The sequence below is a fragment of the Triticum aestivum genome, chromosome 5B (genome assembly GCF_018294505.1).
Source record: "Triticum aestivum cultivar Chinese Spring chromosome 5B, IWGSC CS RefSeq v2.1, whole genome shotgun sequence".
NCBI classification, from domain to species: Eukaryota; Viridiplantae; Streptophyta; class Magnoliopsida; order Poales; family Poaceae; genus Triticum; species Triticum aestivum.
This window is the reverse complement of record NC_057807.1, coordinates 268,047,388-268,068,190: the sequence shown is the minus strand read 5'-3', so window position 1 is coordinate 268,068,190 and position 20,803 is coordinate 268,047,388.

The following is a 20,803-nucleotide window of genomic DNA, read 5'->3' as shown; positions in this document are numbered from 1 at the left end:
AGATCATAGCCAATATTTACTTCACAACTAAAGAAAAAAGTTGTGAGAGCGTGTACGGAAGAAAAACTACTGATGGGGTCACTACGACTTAAACCCTAAACCCTAAACATGATTTAATTTCCTGGCTAGGTAGAACCTGTCGAAGGAAAGACGGCTGGCACCCTCGGATCATACGATGCTTTTGTGCAGTTCCACTAAAATCGAGCTGAGCATCCCTCATGGCAAAGATATTGAAGAAGTGTGATTAGAATAATAGTACTAGCACTAGTTCATGAGACATAAACTCATCACAAATAGAAGCTGGTAGAAGTAGAGAAATATCGGCATGGAGATGGAGCTACGTGGGGAGCTGCGGCAGTGGAGCAAGCCGGCTCCAAAAGGGAGATGTACTACCTGGGACGTCGGGTTGTAGCTAGAAGGGCGTTTGGGACGCGACATCGGGCCATACTACGGGGACCCCCGATTGGGACACACCGACTGTGTGTTTTCTCCCTCGCCGATGTCGACGGCTTCTACGCAGAACATTGTTCCCTTCCCCTAGCGGCGGGATCAGGTCGGATATGTGACCAGCAGTGTGGCCGCCGTCGTTCTATGCTTGTGAAGAGAGCAACCCAAGCAAGCAGGCTTGTAGCTTAGGCTCCTGCTAGTGTATATATATTGGTTTTCTTTTTCTCTCCATATCAATCATTTTATATTGCGTACGTGTCATTGAAGAGTGAAATGATGGTTGCTTCTTCCGACTAACTTACTATGTGATTTGACTGCTCCTTAGTGGCCCCTACACGTACTCCCCTTACATGTATGACAGTTCCCGAGTCTCACTTGTACTTATCTCTATTTTCTTGCATGACACATAGACAGGATGCGCATAGAGGAATTTTGTTACTGCATGTTGTTACGTAGTACTGTACTACTAGTACCTACTCCCTCCTTCTGGTTCACTACTGGTACTCCCTCCGTCCTGGCTTATTGGTCCCCTTTGTACTCAATTCATGGGTTCGTTTCCTCAAGAAATGGTCTTTACCAACGTATTAATATTGGGAATGCATGCGTGAACAACAAATGATTAAACCTTGCATGCAACATTTTGACAAAGCATTGACTTATGAACATGTGAATGTGAGGGACTACAACCTCGTGCATGCATGCAACAGTCACACATACACATGGACGCAAAATCGCGCACGACGCCCTAATGCATGCATGTCCGAGCACACGACGGAACACACATGGTCATGCTCAAGTGCTCAACCTACACATGCATGCACACACATACTCAGCCAGGGTGAGCTAGTGACCGCATGAACACCAGAAAATGTATATATTAAGCGCAATGAGCGTATTATGAAGTCCACTGACCATATTTTTACAAATATACAGTGACAGACAGTGTATTTATCTCGCTTGAAGTTAAGCCATATTAACCGGAAAGGAGGTAGTATGGACTAGCATTACTTTGTTGTGTCTCGTCAACTTGCCGAACGAGGAGAAGCTTGCGGGACGGGAGAAGCTTGCGCGCGGTGGCTCGCAGGACAAGGAGAAACTTTTGACTAATGCAAGCTCTCCCTCGCTCAGGCGGTGGATGTGCAACAGTTAATTCGGTGTCAGATTGCCAGAAGCATACACTATACTAGTACTATTATGGTTCGACTTCCCGAAGGGGTGAACAGCCAAGCGCAAAGTTTACTAGTACTAGTACTACTACTATAGAGGTATGTACTATACTACTAGGAATCGGACGAAGGAGCGTCTGCAATCTTATTATATTTTAAAAATGTGATAAAGCAATCTTCAACACATTTCGTTCTCTTCGAGGGTTCTCGCAAGTGATAATGGAAGTTGATTGCATGGAACACTCGCCACAATTCTCGCTTAATTATGGCTCATATCCTGTTACAAATAGGAGCGCTTGGTAATATTTCCTCTTTTTTGTTATTCAACATGTAAACAGGTCAGCAAACCTTGCGGCGCATCTTTGTGCTAACCGTGCTTGATGCACTTTGAATGTGGCCGAGAGTTGGCTTCATGAAACACCTCACTTCCTTCTTCTTTTTTTGCGGGGTACCTCGCTTCCTAGTGACCAGTCTCTTGACTGGTCGTCCTAAGAATGCTTATATATGAATAAAGCTCTGTCATTTACCCGCAAAAAAGATTAAGCCATATTAACTGGAAAGGAGGGAGTATGGACTAGCACTACTTTTTGGTGTGTCCCATCAACTCGTAGAACGAGGAGAAGCTTGCAGGACAAGGTGAAGCTCACTTACGCCTTTTGACTAATGCAACCTACCCTCGCCCAGGCGGTGGACATGCATCAGTTCGTTCGGTGTCAGATTGCCAGAGGCATACACTGTAGTACCCAACATGCGGAGTACCATCATTGTTCGACTTCAGGAAGAGGCGAAGAGCCAAGCACCAGGTTTAGTTGTACGAGTAGTACTACTACTAGAACCGCATGGTGGATCGTCTGTACTCTTATTTTATTTTAATCTCTGATAACGTACACATTTATTCGGGAGAAGGGCGGAAAACGGCAGCCCAATAGTATAGTATTAAAAAACATCGAACATGTAATGATGATATCGATCAATCATGCTTGAATATATCTTGGCCTCCGTGCGACCCCATCTGTGTGTTCTCGCTCCTCGTCTCTCTCAAGGAACGGCTGGTTGGCCATTTTGCCATCAATTGAGATCGATTTGCTCACACTTCGGTCCCACATGTCAGTGATATGCCAAGAGGAGGTGCATTGACCGGCTGGCCATACGCATACTTGGTTTTGCACCTTCATACTACTCCTCCCTCCGTCACAGTTTACAGGGTGCACTTCATTCTAATGCATTTCTCTCAATGCATTGCCACCACCAGAGAGACTTTAGACGCGTTTGGTTTAGTGCTCAATTAATTAGGGCGTGGTAAACGCAATCAAGTCCACAATTTTCTCTCGATGTACTACGGAGTGGAGTAAGTGCATGCATGTGTGTGCCAGGGGTGGAAGCACTGCATGCATGTGTGTACATATTATTTCCTCTAGTGATAGATGTCGTGCTATAACTACCAATGCTATTTTTCAGGGCGATCGCTAGTCGCCTTGGTCCCAGAGATCTTTTTTGAAGCGCACTCTATAAATATTGACGGATGGAGTAGTATGAGCGGATTCAAATAAGAGCGTATTGATGGTTGCTTCTTCCGAGCAACTTACAGTGGGAAAGGTGGGGCTTATGATTTGACTGCTCATTACTCACTATTAATGCGGCGCAACGACCGGGCTGAGTCTCCCATGCGGTTGTGCACTACTCCCTCGGTTCTTAAATATACTCCAGAGTATCTGTCTTTCTAGAGATTTCAATGAGTGACTACATACGAAACAAAATGAGTGAATCTACACTCTGAAATATGCCCATTTCAAATTTGTAAAAAGACAAATATTTAGGAACGGAGGAGTATAATTTTGTGCATGGCACATAGACCCTGATGCTGAAGAGGCTTCTGGCAATGCTACCGAGCTTCCAGCATTTGTTTACATAATCGACGTACTATACAAATAATTTTCCAGCGACATGAAATTGTACAATGCTCTGAGCTTTCAGCTTTTGTTTCGTGTGTCTTGCCATCGATGCTCTTTCGGAAACAATAAAAAACTAACTTCCTAGCTAATGCATCTCAATGATTAGCAGATCAGAGCTAATATTTACATCACAACCAAAGACAAAGTTGTGATAAGGTGTTAAATTAAAATTGATCCATGCTTTCATTGGTAGCAACGTCCCCCAGCTCTGTCTAAATCAACAAGGCATGTTGGGAAAAAAGTAGTTGTTTGGAGCATGCAACATTCTGATCATTTTGTGCAGTTCCACTAAAATAGAGCTGAGTGTCCCTGTCCAAAAGATATTAAGTGTGATTACGATAATAGAGGACTGCTGATGAAACAATAAACACACAAATAGAAGCCGGTCACCTTTGCAGTCTCTCTTAAGACTAACTAGTTGAAGATTAAGCAAATAGTTGGAGAAGATTAGGCTCAGAGTTGGATGAGGAGGATAGAGCAAAACCAATCTCCCATTGTGAAGTCGCACTGAAATGTAGAGACGTTGCCCGTGTGACATTTTAGTACAACTGCACAAAACATTCTTAAGAGAAAAGTGATTTGTGCAGTTCACCAAAAGGTCGCAATAGCAATGAGGTGAAATGGATAGCCCTGTTTGCAAAAAAGAGGTAGAAAGGAAACAATTACTGGCCTAGAACAGTTGATGACACATACGACGACAAAAAAGAAGCATATTCCTTGTCCTAAGGGAAGATAACAACATGGGTGTGTTTGTCTAAAACGGTGTGCGGACGAGATTACAATATGGAAAGTACGCTGGACGAGCTACGTTTTGGGCAAAGAACTATGGAAGATCCACATGTAGCAACGTGGGAAGATGGGTAGTGGAGCAAGGCCGGAGGAGATACCTGGGGGTCGTCGGGATGTAACTAGGTGAGCGGCGGCGGGCGGGATCTGCCCATACTGCGGCAGCTAGCAGGTGGCATAGGCCCTGCCGGTGTTATGGGAACAGGGGTCCCTAGACTTGCCTGCCTGCGGCCCAGGGCGCGGCTCGGCTAACGGCATGGTACATCCCATCTTCATCAGCAAACACTAAAGACCCTCACGAGGGGCCGAGCCTCGCAAGGCGGACAACACAAGACCTCTTTAGGGCAGCCTCACTAGGCTGGCTCGCGAGGAGCGGAGAGATCAAGGCGAGGGGTGCCTCGCGAGGTTTCCGTGACGTGAGCCATGACGACCAAGGCCAGGCGGGCGCCAGCGGGCGTAGAGTACCGGTTGCCTCTTTGGTGCTAAAGGGGCAGGTGCAAGCGAGGAGTCCCGAGGCATCAGGCAATGGTTTCCATATCGGTGCAACAAGACCAAGACTAGCAGGACGGCAAGACGGAGGTCATCATGGAGCCCAGGGCGGCGTCACCACCAGAGTCTTTGGCAGGCGAAGACCACCTTTTGTCAGGATAGCTTGTAGTAGCTGTCCCCCTTCAAATTGTCCGTTGTGGGATCCCTTCCCACCAAAACATTTGGGAAGAGGACCGGGGCCTCTATAAATAGGACTAGCCACCACCATAGGAGGCAACTGATCTTGGACCGGATCCATTCCACCAAGACCATCTACACAAGCTCATAGAGCTCAAGAACACCGCTCCTCCTAAGGCTGTTCATCCCTTGTACTTGTTCATCCTCAGCCTACAAGTCAACCGACCACACCACACTGGAGTAGTGTATTACACCACAACGGTGGCCCGAACCAGTATAAACTCTTATATCCCTTGTTCTTTGCGTTCGGCGAGCTTGACCTTGAGATTGTTGAGAGTGTGAGCTAGGGGGAGAGAGATCTTCGTGCGCACCCCAGAGTTCGAACCTCAAGGATTTTGCCGGAACCCATAATCTGACATTTGGCGCGCCAGGTAGGGGTGCGCCGAAGCTTCTTCTCCACCGGACCAACTCGCCGTGGCTTCGCAGCTCCGATGACCGACGATCTGAGGACCCAAGCCGACCGTTGGGCGGCCTTGCCCGCTCAAGCACCGCCGTCCGCTCCAAAGACCTCAACTCCGCGCTCCAGGCGGCCCGCACACTGCCTAACGCCACCGGCCGCGGGCGGCATGGACCCGCAGCTTCCGCCCTCACACCACGGCGCGCGCACCGCCGCGCGATCTTCAAGGTACGCCGCGGCGACGGCATCGCACACCCAATGGGAGCAGGCGAACACGCGGGCTGCGCTCATCGTGGCACGGGACTTGTTACGGTGCAGGCTGGCCGAGAGTGGCCGTGACGTGTTGTTGGAATGCGTCGCTGAACTTTTGGACTATGCCTATAGGGGCGCACCGCCTTTCTGCTCCTTCTCCATGCCTCAGGTTGTAGATGAGGCGCGCGCGAGGCCCCGGCGAGCTCGCGCACCCCCTGGGGAAATGGAGGAACCTGACGACACCAACATGGGCACTGGCGCTGCCCGTCCTACCGCTGCAGCTTCATCACGAGCAGGACCAAGCGCTGGCGGCCCACTACAAGGGCGCACTAGAGTGCAACCCAATAGCCGCCAAGGCCGGGTGCCGCGGCTGGAAGCTCCAGACACGGGGCACTCAGGTGGTGGCCCTCGTGGGGCAACCGTCGATGCCTATGTGCCCCGCATGGTGAACCTAGAGTACGTGCTCGGAGACAGCCCCAGCACGTTCCTCGGGCCAGGATGGGATGGCGGAATGCTTGAAGCAGGAGCTTTCCACGAGTCGCCCGAAGGCTCCGCCGACCCCTTTAGCAACTATGACGGGGTACAGCAGGTATCGCGGGAGCAGATGTGCACTAACCATGGGCTGCAGGTGGACCAGAACGCCGACAGAGGGCCCGTGGTGGCCGGAGACCCAAGGGTGGTGGTTCCGCCCCTGGCCGGAGCGGAATGCTGGGGGCTGCGCGTGGGGGGCTCGGAGCCACGGCCTCTCCCACGCCGCGTGGAGCAAGGCACCGTGCGGAGGTAGGTCCTCTGCCGGGGAAAGCGCTAGTGAGCACTCCCCCCCCCCCCCGGGCAGAGGGCCCGTGGTCGCCGGGGGTGCCGCTAGGGCCCCCCTTTCCCCTTGGCCTCTTCTTGGTTTTCGGACGCCCCAATGGTGGCCGGGGGTGGCGCACGGCGGGGCCCTCGTCTGGCGATATGAAGTAAGGCTCACGCATGTGAAGGTCTCCACTCGTGACACTCTCACGTAATAATGAGTGGGGCTGTACACGCCCCGGAGTCTCCGAAGTGCCGCCCTCAGTCCTCGGGGGCTCCCTCCCACGTCCTAGTGGTAGCACTTAGCTCCGCGCTGGTGAGAAGACTAGACTAGGTGCCGGACGCCGCCGCTCATTCGCTTTATGTAGTTTGTTTGCAACCCCTTTCTGTGGGATTTGAAGTTCTGGTGTTCTCTATCGATTGCTTGGCCGGGTCTTCCCTTCTTTTTCTGCTTTTTCACTTGTTCCTTGTTTCATGCCTAGGAGGGCGGCAGTTGCCCGATGCTCTCCCTTGCGCGCCTCGCGTGGGGACTGGGCAGGTGTGTAAGCACACTGGGCTAGCTCAATCACGGACACACCTCGCCAAAGCTCTGTCGCTCAAGAGCTTCAGCTCTCCTAATCTTCGCAAGGCGCCTTCGATCGAGCTCGTGCTTGGTGCACCCTCCTAAGTACATGCCTCACGGGTACCGCGACGTGGTGCAACAGTCCTCACCTCCCGCAGCGGACGGGATTCGGCTGGATCTGTGACCACCGGTGAGGAGAGAGATAGAGTGGACACTGTCATCTTGTTTTGATATGGAGAGGGTGAGAGAGCGAGATGCGAGAAACTCTATCAAACAAGAGGCTATAATGGAGTAAAAAAATCTCTCCATAGCAGTGGTTTTAAATAGAATACACGCGTTCCCAGAAAAAGAAACGAAAACTGGCGGACAATTTTTTAAGGGTCTGTCTAGGACACATCTAGATGTGACATAGTTATGTCACATCTAAGTTAATGTCCACTCTGTTTGTGGTCTATTTTTTTCCTAGTTTTTTTTGTTTCTTGTTGCTACATTATATACTTGTGGGAGCTTAGATGTGATATCCTTAAATAACATCTAGATGTGAATTAGACAAACTGATTTTCTAACGTACCAAGAAAGAAAACTCGATAAAAAACACGCGCCCGCTTCCAGGTCGCGAGAGTCGTCGCGCACACACACATAGACATAGACATGCATATCCGTGTTTACGTAAAATTCCATTTCCATCTCCATCTCCAATCATATTTGTCCAACTGGCACATTATTTACGTTGTTAATTATATACACAGCAATATTAACGTACAACATCTCTTGTTTGCGCACGTCCGGACCGCTTCCACGGCCGGTCCTGACCAACCCGAACCCTCTTCATCACCCGCGCGTGCTTCCCGCCCGAAACGGTCAGTGCCGCATTCATGCCCGCCAGAGTGGATGTGACCTCTCACTGGCGCCGGCATTGAAGCGGCGCACCGGCCGAGAGAGCGTCGCCCGCGCCGCTTCCGGGTGCACGCGGCTGCTCCGCGTTCAAAGGTCGCAATAGCCGGCTACAACATGCATGTAAAAAGTTCTTGGGAGTCCGTGCTACAGCTAGTTGTCCTCCCCCAACTCGTCAATCTCTTCCAGTAGTGCTAGTACTCCATGGCGCGATCCATCGACAAGCAGGCGGGAAAGTTAACGTATACTCGGTTTGCGGTGAGTGGCATGCCAAGCGACCGTGTGGGGTCGAGCCGTGGAGGAGGGTGAGACACGAACACGACAGACGTGATTTAAACGTTGGTTTTGCTTGATGGCGCGATCCAATGAAACGAAACGTTGGTTTCTCTCTGTTTCCATTTTTTCTTCGGAAAAACGGAAACTTTTCCACTCCATTTTCATTCCTATTCCAAGGTTGCCCCGTTACAACATTCCATCAAATACAAAGGAAAACTAACACACATGCTGATGCATCTCAATGATTCATAGATCATAGCCAATATTTACTTCACAACTAAAGAAAAAAGTTGTGAGAGCGTGTACGGAAGAAAAACTACTGATGGGGTCACTACGACTTAAACCCTAAACATGATTTAATTTCCTGGCCAGGTAGAACCTGTCGAAGGAAAGACGGCTGGCACCCTCGGATCATACGATGCTTTTGTGCAGTTCCACTAAAATCGACCTGAGCATCCCTGATGGCAAAGATATTGAAAAAGTGTGATTAGAATAATAGAACTGGCACTAGTTCATGAGACATAAACTCACCACAAGTAGAAGCCGGTAGAAGTAGAGAAAGATCGACATGAAGATGGAGCTACGACAGTGGAGCAAGCCGGCTTCAAAAGGAAGATGGACTACCTGGGACATCGGGCTGTAGCTAGAAGGGCTGTTGGGACGCGGCATCGGCCCATACCACGGTGACCCCCGATTGGGATGCATCGACTGTGGGTTTTCTCCCTCGCCGATGTCGACCGCGTCTACGCAGAACATTGTTCCCTTCCCCCAGCTGCGGGATCAGACCCGTCGTTCTATGCTTGTGAAGAGAGCAACCTAAGCAAGCAGGCTTGTAGCTTAGGCTCCTGCTAGTGTATATATATATTGGTTTTCTTTTTCTCTCCATATCAACCATTTTATATTGCGTACGTGTCATTCAAGAGTGAAACGATGGTTGCTTCTTTCGACTAACTTACTGTGTGATTTTACTGCTCCTTAGTGGCCCCTACACGTACTCCCTGTATGCAACAGTCACACGTACACATGGACGCAAAAACGTGTGTGACGCCCTAATGCATGCATGTCCGAGCACACGATGGAACACACATGGTCATGCTCAAGTGCTCAACCTACACGTGCATGCACACACATACTCAGTCAGGGCGAGCTAGTGACCGTATGAACACCGGAAAATATATATATTGAGCGTAATGAGCATATTATGAAGTCCACTGACTGTATTTTTACAAATATACAGTGACAGACAGTGTATTTATCTTGTTTGAAATTAAGCCATATTAACCGGAGAGGAGGCAGTATGGACTAGCATTACTTTTATGTGTCCCATCAACTTGCTGAACGAGGAGAAGGTTGTAGGACGGGAGAAGCTTGCGCACGGTGGCTCGCAGGACAAGGAGAAACTTTTGACTAATGCAAGCTCTCCGTCGCTCAGGCGATGGACGTGCAACAGTTAATTCAGTGTCAGATTTCCAGAAGCATACACTATACTACTAGTGCTATTATTGTTCGACTTCCCGAATAGCCGAGCAGCCAAGCGCAAAGTTTACTAGTACTACTACTATAGTCTATAAAGGTACGTACTATACTAGTACTACGAACCGGATGGAGGAGCGTCTGCGCACTTATTATAATTTTAAAATGTGATAAAGCAATCTTCAACACATTTGGTTCTCTTCGAGGGTTCTCGCATGTGATAATGGAAGTTGATTGCATGGAACACTTGCCACAATTCTCGATTAATTTTGGCTCATATCCTGTTACAAATAGTAGCGCTCGGTAATAGTTCCTCTTTTTTGTTATTCAGCATGTAAACAGGTCAGCAAACCTTGCGGCGCATCTTCGTGCGAACCGTGCTTGCTGCACTTTGAATGTGGCCGAGAGCTGGCTTGATGAAACACCTCGCTTCCTACTTCTTTTTTGTGGGGTACCTTGCTTCCTAGTGACCAGTGTCTTGGCTGATCGTCCTAAGAATGCTTATATATGAATAAAGCTCTCTCATTTACCCGCAAAAAAGATTAAGCCATATTAACCGGAAAGGAGGGAGTATGGACTAGCACTACTTTTTGGTGTGTCCCGTCAACTCGCAGAACGAGGAGAAGCTTGCAGGAGAAGGTGAAGCTCGCTTACGCCTTTTGACTAATGCAACCTACCCTCGGTGGACATGCATCGGTACATTCAGTGTCAGATTGTCAGAGGCATACACTGTAGTACCCAACATGCGGAGTACCATCATTGTTCGACTTCACGAAGAGGCGAAGAGCCAAGCGCAGTAGTACGAGTAGTACTACTACTAGAACCGCATGGTGGAGAGTCTGTACTCTTATTTTTTATCTTTGATAAAGTACACGTTTATTCCGGAGAAGGGCGGAAAATGGCAGCCTAACATGTAATGAATGATATCGATCAACCAACCATGCTCGAATATATCTTGGCCTCCGTGCGAGCCCGTCTGTGTGTTCTCGCTCCTCGTCTCTCTCAAGGAACGGCGGGTTGGCTCTTTGCCGTCAATTGAGATCGGTTTGCTCACACTCCTGTCCCGCATGTCAGTGATATGCCAAGAGGAGGTGCGTTGACCGACTGGCCATACGCGTACTTGGTTTTGCACCTTCATACTACTCCTCCCTCTGTCACAGTTTACAGGGCGCGCTTCATTATGATGCATTTCTCTCAATGCATTTCCACCACCAGAGAGACTTTAGATGCGTTTGGTTTAATGCTCAATTAATTAGGGCGTGGTAACCGCAATCAAGTCCACAATTTTCTCTCCATGTACTGTACTACTACTACGTAGTGGAGTAAGTGCATGCATGTGTGTACCCGGGATGGAAGCACTGCATGCATGTGTGTACGCATTATTCCCTCTAGTAATAGACGCCGTGCTATAACTATCAATGCTGTTTTTCAGGCCGATCGCTAGTCGCCTTGGTCCCACAGATTTTTTTTCTTTTTTCTGAAGCGCGTTGTATAAACAGTGACGGATGGAGTAGTATGAGCGGATTCAAAGAAGAGCGTATTGATGGTTGCTTCTTCAGAGCAACTTACAGTGGGAAAGGTGGGGCTTATGATTTGACTGCTCATTACTCACTATTAATGCGGCGCAACGACCGGGCTGAGTCTCCCATGCGGTTGTGCACTACCCCCTCGGTTCTTAAACATACTTCGGAGTATTTGTCTTTCTATCTACTCAAATATTTGTCTTTTTAGAGATTTCAAATGGACTGGCACATTCGAATGTATATAGACATATTTTAGAGCGTAGATTCACTCATTTTGCTCCGTATGTAGTCACTTGTTGAAATCTCTATAAAGACGAATAGAATATTTAGGAACGGATGAGTACACATACGAAGCAAAATGAGTTAATCTACACTCTAAAATATGCCCGTTTGAAATTTGTAAAAAGACAAATATTTAGGAACGAAGGAGTATATATTTGTGCATGGCACATGGACCTGGATGATGAAGAGGCTTCTGGCAATGCTATCAAGCTTCCATCATTTGTTTACATAATTGACGTACTATATAAATAATTTTCCAGCGACATGAAATTGTACAATGGTGTGAGCTTTCAGCTTTTGTTTCGCGTGTCTTGCCATCGATGCTCTTGCGGAAACAATAAAAAACTAACTTCCTTGCTAATGCATGTCAATTATTAGCAGATCAGAGCTAATAATTACATCACAACTGAAGACAAAGTTGTGAGAAGGTGTTAAATTAAAATTGATCCATGCTTTCATTGGCAGCAACGTCCCCCCAGCTCTGTCTAAATCAACAAGGCATGTTGGGAAAAAAAGTAGCTGTCTGGAGCATGCAACATTCCGATCATTTTGTGCAGTTCCACTAAAATAGAGCTGAGCGTCCCTGTTCCAAAGATATTGAGTGTGATTACGATAATAGAGGACTGCTGATGAAACAATAAACACACAAATAGAAGCCGGTCACCTTTGCAGTCTCTCTTAAGACTGACTAGTTGGAGAAGATTAGGCTCGGAGTTGGATGAGGAGGATAGAGCAAAACCAATCTCCCTTTGTGCAGTCGCACTGAAATGTAGAGACGTTGCCCGTGGGACATTTTAGTACAACTGCACAAAACACTCTTAAGAAAAAAGTGATTTGTGTAGTTCACCAAAAGGTCGCAATAGCAACAAGGTGAAATGGATAGCCCTGTTTGCAAAAAAGAGGTAGAAAGGAAACAATTACTGGCCAATAACAGTTGATGACACATGCGACGACAAAAAAGAAGCATATTCCTTGTCCTAAGGGAAGATAACAACACGGTTGTGTTTGTCTAAAACGGTGTGAGGACGAGAATGCAATATGGAAAGTATGCCGGACGAGCTACGTTTTGGGAAAAGAACTATGGAAGATCCACATGCAGCGACGTGGGAAGACGGGCAGTGGAGCAAGGCCGGAGGGGATACCTGGAGGTCGTCGGGATGTAACTAGGTGAGCGGCGGCGGGCGGAATCTGCGAGCAGGTGGCGTAGGCCCTGGCGCGCCAGAGCTTGGTCAGACAGAACGACGTGTATCGCAGATCGGGACGTGCTGCCTCGGCACCGTCGAATGGAGAAATGATGCACTTCCTCCCTTTCCCCCGGCGGACGGGATGCGGCCGGATCAGTGACCAACGGTGAGAGAGAGAGAGGCCACCGCACTCCCTTTCCTCCGGTGGACGGGATGCAGCCGGATCAGTGACCAACGGTGAGAGAGAGAGAGAGGCCACCGCAGCCTTGTGTGAGATACTCTGAAGAGCGACAAACCATGAAACCAGGCAGGCAGGCTCCATTGTATATAGTGAGCGGACTACCTTTTTCTCCATAAAAATCGTTTTATATTCTGTGTATGTGCCATTGAGCGCTATAACTTTATTTAAAAATAACGCGGCAGCGCGTCAAGTCGAACTTTGTTTCGTGCACGCATGGTACACGACCTCCCTAGGTAAACAACCGCTACATGCGTTCAAATTAGCACGTGGGCTGCCATTTCGTAAAGAAATGAGCTCCACCGTGTACCCGCGCGGGTGTGGCTGGGCACGAAGCGTGAGTACGTGCACGGTGCACCTATTCTCTTCTTGTATACGTACACCACCTACGTGGGGTTGTGTGAGAAAGATACAAACCTAGAGAGATATAGTGTGTGGGTTCTTGAGAGTTTTTGGGGGGGGGGTCAATCAAAAAATGTAACATATGCAATGTGTGTGAAATAAAGTCCTGGATATAACATATATATAGAGGGGGCGATCCACGAGAAGAGAGTGGAGGTATCATTGGCTTGAGGTGTCCATAGAATTGAAGAGAGGGATGATGTGTGTGTGTGCGCGCGCGATCGATAAAGAGTGCCATCGAATTTGTGTGTGCCCACGTCAAATATATAGAGTGGCTGGCCTACTGGAACGTGAGATGGGACATGTGTAGTTTGTCTCTGTGGCATGGATACCTACCTGCAGCACTTGACTATCGGTGTGTGGTGGGGGAAGAGGGAGTCCCAATTAACTATAGAGGTACAATGGCTTGTATATGTGTGGAGGAGGAGAGGGGCCTACCTCGTGAATTAAGGAGATCGATCTGCCTCATGTATTAAGGGAGATCGATCAGCATCCATGCATATGTGCAGGAGAGGAATAAGGTTGGGAGAGAGACAGAGCTAGAGTGTTGGAGGGGGTGGTAGTGGAGTTGCTTCTAAGAAATGGTGGGATAGGCTTGCTAGACAAACGGAGGGCACGCCCGCAATATCAATAAGAGAGGAGATGGTTGCTTGTTGTCTGTGCACGTGCATGTGAGAGACGGGTCAGGAGGCATGCACGAATGATGAGGGGGGACGATGTGGCTGTGGTAAGCAGACATACCTACATAGGAAGATCAATAGCCCTTTGTTAGAGAAAGGAGAGACATAACTTGTGAGGTACGTCGATCGATGGGGGTAGTTAAAGTCGATCTAGGTATATGTTGGGAGATCGATCGGTATACATGCATGTGTGTGTTAGAAGCAAATGAGGCACGAGGAGAAGGATAGAGAGAGAGGGATGCATGTAGGAGGTGGTACGAGAGGCATACTATATCGAGGGGGGAGGAGTGTGTGAGTACGAGAACGATGAAAAGAGTGGTGGGAGTGAGGCATGGACGGTGACAAGAGAAGAGGGGAAGCTTGTGTTTATGCTAGGCACACCTGGCTAGAGAGGCATATCGATCGATGTGTGCCGTAAAGAAGGAGCTGGGGGGCCTACACACACCGTGGGTGAATGACCTAAAGTGAAAAGACGAATTTGCGCGATGGAGCTAGAGAATGCTGAGGGAGGGTGAGAGGGATGCGGGTGTGTGCATGCACAAGAGAAAGTTAGCGCTAGCTACTAAGATAAGAGGGTTGTGTGGGTGTAAAAGACGAATAGAGATCATATATACTTCATTATAAACAGCGAATTCAGATATTTGAAGAATTTATCATAGTGTTTCAAACCGACGCATGTGTGAATATATATAATGGTGATACACATGGTGTGGTTATGAACATGTTATACTACATTTTATAAATTTTATATCTACTCTTATAAAAAATGGAGTTGTTGATGATGGTGTGCCTGCCATCCTGCATTATAGGCCATCCAATTTATATCTGGCGGATAGCAAGGAAACTATGATGGTTGAAGTTGGCAACAATCATGATTGTAGATTCTTATTGAAATAGAGAAACGAATTCAAATTTAGTTCGAATTACAGCGGTAGTATAGACATTTGGAATGCACTAAAATGTTGGTATGAGTAGGTTACATGCATTATACAGCAAGCGAAAAAATTTAATCGGACATAACATGGATTCATACTCCCTCCTTCCATCTATATAGGGCGTAATGAGATTTTTAAGACCGCCTTTGACTATTGACAAGATTAATAGTACATGACATGCACAATGTGAAAATTATATCATTGAAAGAACCTTTCACGGACGAATTTAACGGTGTGCTTTGTGTAAGTTGCATGTCATATATCATTGCTCTAATATTTGGTCAAAGTTAGCATCGAAAAACGCATTAGGCCCTATATAGATGGAAGGAGGGGCAAGACTCTCTCTTTGTGTGGTGTGAATAGTTTTATTTTTTTCATTTTCTTTTTGGTTGAGGGAAGTGTGAATTGATTTGGTACGTGCAAGTACAATATTACTACACGTTAGGCTTGTCCCTAAAATTTAACCCGCGTCTTGTTATATCCCGAAAATTCAGATATCGTGCTCCCAAAACTGGCGCCTTCACAACCCGCGCCTTACTATCCCGAAATTACAACGCGCGCGTAAACTCCCTCCAGCTGCCAAATCCCGACATGCGAAATCCCCCTTCTAACCCTGAGCCGAAAGGGCTGCTGGTTCAAATCGGTGGGGGGTAGTTTTGTAACACACCCTACATTTTGTACAAGCGCGTTCCTAAGTCATGCTTCACCCCCTCCCATCGCCCCCTTTTCGCCATTCGAAATCCCAGGCCACCATAACCTCTTCGCTCCAGCCGTGAAACCCCACCCTCCTCCGTCCGCCACGTCACCACTGCCCAGCCGGAGCCTCTTCCCCGACGACGTCGTCCACCGCAACAGCTCGACGTCCCTCGTCCACCTCCCCGGATGAGGATCTGTCTTCCATCTCGCCGTCCCGCCGGTTCAGCCGCCCCGTTCTCCACCTCCAAGGAGCTGCTCCGATGATCGCCTCGTCTATCGTGGCTGCTCCATCCCCACAGCGCCACCTTAACCTGCTCCACCAGAACCGCAGCATCCTCACCGACTCCTCGGATGAAGCTGAGGCCTACTCGACGCCACCAAAGAGGTTGTACACTCATCGCATCGCAACTTCTCCTTAACTCGACCTCCCGGCACCGACGGTGCTCCATCTCGCACCCCCATGGAGCGGCTACCTTGAAGTCGGCACCGCGGGCGACATCTCCACGACGGCTCTCCCCCAGTGCGAGGCCCCTTCGGCGGCGGCGTCCATACCAGCCGGATCTGCTGCTGCTGCTCCGGCTCTCGCTCGATCGCTCGCTCGCCCAGCTGCTGCTGCTGCTCTCCCCCTCGCTCGTGCTACTGCTCTGCTCCGATTAAGCCACACTTCAGTTGACTGAATCAACTTTTGGGTCAGTCGATTTTCAGGGGTTGGGGGGGGCTCGCCGGAGTTAAGGAAGAACCACCCGCAGCGGGGACGGGGGCTCGCCGGAGAGGTACCCCACTATCTATCTTAGGGTTCAGGGTAGGGGCGGGGGGCCTAGAGGGCTGGCCGGGGCGGCGGTGGCAGTTGTTTTGGGGCGGCGAGGCGGCGCTGGGGCCGGCGGTTTGGCCGGTGGTGGCTGGCGGCTCGAGGGGGTGCAGGTTGAAGATGAACTGCAGGCCCTCCCTAAACTACATGTCAAGTGTCTCTCTGCTACCATTGCGTTCAGTTTCGACAGTAGCATTCAGATTCCACAGTAAATTTTAGTTTCGATAGTTAAGTTCAGAGCCAATAGTTTTTACCTCATTTGTTGTAGTCAGGTGGTTTTTGGTGATGTTAATTTTACATCATCTATTGGAGATGCTATTAGAATCCCACTTGAGATTGACGATGTCTGTCTTGTGCTGCTTCAGCCTTGACGTCTTACGGCTCACCGGAGCTGCTCCAACGACAGAACGATCCATCACAATAGAGCAGTGCCCTGGACGCTGTCTACAAATTCCTCAGATCTTCCTCCACACCTCGGACAGCCACCTCTGCCTCAACTGCTTCAGCGACCAACCCAATGATGCTGAGGTCGACACGGCTACGGCAAAGAGGTTGTACACTTGTTGCATCACTTATTACTATACGTTCACGTCGATCCATTAGGGCTATTTTGGTTCAACGGAAAAACATCGATCCACTGGTTGTTGCCATCACTCTAAATTTCTGCATGCTCTCCTTACATAATCTCACCATATTTTTTCGTATGCATGTCAGATATTGTACACAGTCATGCTGAACATGTAGAGAAAAAGAGAAGAGTTTTGCGCGGCAATACAATGTCATGCAGACATCGCTCCATGGTGGGTTCAATGGAAAACCCTCCCCACCCCTCTCCAGATTGTAATCCAGAGGAAGATATCTGTTCTGAGGCAGATTCAGACGCCGCTGACCACTCCTATTTACCCCCCAAGGTGTTTGCTCTACCTTGGCATGATGATGTTAGTCATATCATGCATATGTTGCCTTGCAGTGCCTACTTTTGACATTATATATGTCATCTACTTAGTTTAGACATGTTCTGTAATGCCACCTAGTTAGTTTCTATATCATATATGGGAATTATGCAGTCTCATGTCTTTTAGCCAGCCATAATATATGTGAAATGTGCGATGTCATCCTGTTTAACCAGGCATCATATATTTGAATGATATCTTGCCCATCCTTTTCTTCATTACATTTCCATTTGTCAACAATGTTTGTACATTAAACTACTATTCCTGTGAATCAGCCATTTGGGTGGGAGATGGAAATATCTGGAGTGAAAACAAGGCCTTCAGAGCAGACAGTGCTACCTCTTGTTGGGCCCCGATAGCTCCTCAGAGATGGATTCAGAGATAGATAACCAGTCCTATTCCCCCACTGAGGTGTATGCTCTAACTTGGCACGGTTATACTGCTCATATCATGCATAAGGTGACTTGCATTGCATAGTTTAGACATCATATACACAATATTCAACACCATATTCTTAGTTCAGACATCATATCGAATGCCCTCTGTTTAGCATATAAATCACATATGTGAATTAAATGATGCGATCCTGATTACTTAGATAACATGTAGGTGAATTATGTCATGCGATCATGTTTAGTTATTCATCATATCTTTGAATTATGTTATGCTATGCTATCCAGTTTAGATAGACATCATATATGTGAAATTATGTCATGCTATCCGTTTTAGTTAAACAATATACATGTCAACTATTTAATGCCCTCTTTTTTCCACACTATCTATTGCATCTGTCCCTCATACAATATATGTACATTCAACTATGTTTCCTGTTTATCAGCCATTTGAACTGGAGCGGGTGATGCCAGTATCTAGCGGACTAAAAACACAGTCTTCAAATAAAACAGTGCTACCTCTTGGTGGAGATAGCACCCCGGTTGTACATGCACAAGAACCAGCCCTACCACACATAACCCAAACTCTCGCAGATTGTACCCCTACTGCGATGGACAGAGAACCAGCTTCACCCAATCTAACCCCAACCCCAGCCGATAGTAACCCAGTTCCTGTTGACACAACACCATCTCCACCACAGAGCTCCCAAACAAGAGCAGTTAGTAAGGCAGCTCCAGTGCCCAAAGGGCCAGTACTATCACGGCGAACCCCAACCACCAGTTAGTACGCCTATTCCTGTGGAGGAAGCACAACCAGCTACTCGTAGTTTAGCATCTATCACATTTGATGTTGTTAAATCGTATGTGCGTATCTTCCCATCTTGGAAATATTATACTGAAGATGAAGGAAAATGCCAGTTGCAGGTGTTTGTCCAGGAGTTATGTGTAAGTAATGTTATTCATGGCAATTACTTTGCTTCGTCCCATACATCCTACCTCCATGATGGTTATAATACAACAAATTTTCCCATTTTTCTCTATAGAGAAGGACCAATTTGGAAACTCAGGATGAGGTAACCTGTGCTAATACCTCTGCTATCTTCAAGAATGCTTGGTGTCAGTATCAGAATTACCTGAAGAAAACGTACTTCACCGGCAAAGAAACTCATCAAATTCCCTTACGTTCTCCCGAGACACATTTACTGGATGATGACTGGGAACGCCTTGTTCTGTACTGGTCCCGAACCAAGAATGTGGTAAGGTCTATGAGCTCATCTTCTATTTTGAAGTATTATATTCTTGCGTCTTACTGTACTCTGTTCATGTAGAACAAGTTCCTAAACTTGAAGAACAAATGTTCTAATTTAAGATTCCATTGCTACCATAGGACATAGATATATGTTTGTTTGATGCTTTTATTATGTACTAGTGCTTGGCAATAGAAGACTTGGTAGTTTAATCATGTCCACCTTACTAATGAACTGGTTCACCGAAATGAGTTTCATATACTAGTACATGCTAAACTTGTTATGTGTCTGCTTGTTTCTTCTTTTAGAATGCTGACAGAATATTGGGGAAGAGTGCCTTATTAAGCAATGGTAAAGGAAGTAATGCAGATAAGGTTCAGGATAGTGACACATCCTGTCTTGGTTTACTGTTCGAGTTACTGGCCACTACCGCTTGCACAAGCTATTCAAACTCATTGTCTGAATCAGTTCGGTTTCTTGAGTCTCAACTACAAGCTGAAAGACATCAATCAGCTGTGCTGCGACAAGAAGCGGAAGGACTGCGGAAGTCCCTGGAGCATTCAGATGCATACTTTCTGGTGCAACAGCAAGTGTTGGAGGATTTTAGCGCCAAACAGGACAAAGCTAATTAGCTTGCTAAGCTTATTGCCAGCATGGTGGATACCCAGGATAACGTTTCTTGAGCTCTTCTGAAGTTGTTTCAGTTATGCTCTTGTTTTGCTGCCGCGTGTATTTGCACTGGTGGCCAATTTTGACGGCCAATGTATATGATATGCTGCTTTGTTCCCTATATTTGCACTGGTGGCGAACTTTGATGCCCAGTGGATGTAATATGTGTAATCGCCATGATAGCCTAGCGTTAGTTGCTTACTTATTTATTTCCTTGTTGTCTTGTTTATTTGTTTGCTTGTAGTCATTGCAGTTCTTTCTCCGCGGTTAGCTAGTGGCTGCAATAACCTATTTTTTAAAACTAGGCCACAATAACCATGGGCTAATATTTACTGTAGTGACACTGGGCCTCCTACTGGTCGTAGAAACAATGGGCCTTCTACGGGCCGTAGAAACAATGGGCCTTCTATGGGCCGTAGAAACAATGGGCCTTCTGCGGGCTGTATCATTAATGGGCCTTAAACGGGCCGTATGATCAATTGGCCAAACATGGGCCAAACAGACCGCATTATGGCCGTAAACGGGCTAGAGTTGGAATCGTCCGTTCATGGGTCGATCATAATGGACCATCGTTAATAGGCCGTATTTGATGACGCTATGAAAATGGCCCAACGTATTAATGGACCACAAACGGGCCGACTGTACCCACGGGCTGAATTTGGCCCATAAGCAGGAAATGACAGTAACGGGCCATAAGTAAACGAATGCTGGAAATGAGCCCAAGAATAAATGGGCTCTGAGAAGGCCGAATGATAACATGGGCTGGAAATGGCCCAACAGAATAACGGGTCGTTAATGGGTATAAAATGATACACTATTCATTACGGGCCAGTTTCACCACTGGTCGTTAATGGGTGTAAAGTGATACACTGTTCATTACGGGCCAGTTTCACCATGGGTCGTTAATAGACCAAGAGTTACATAGGGCCTCATATGGGCCGAAAGACGTCATGGGCCATATATGAGCCAGAAGTGAAAATGGGCTGGAATCATATTGGATGGCCCAGATGACGCTACTGGGCCTAATTTGAATAGGGCATAACGGGCCTTGGGTTAGCGTGTTGTAAATGG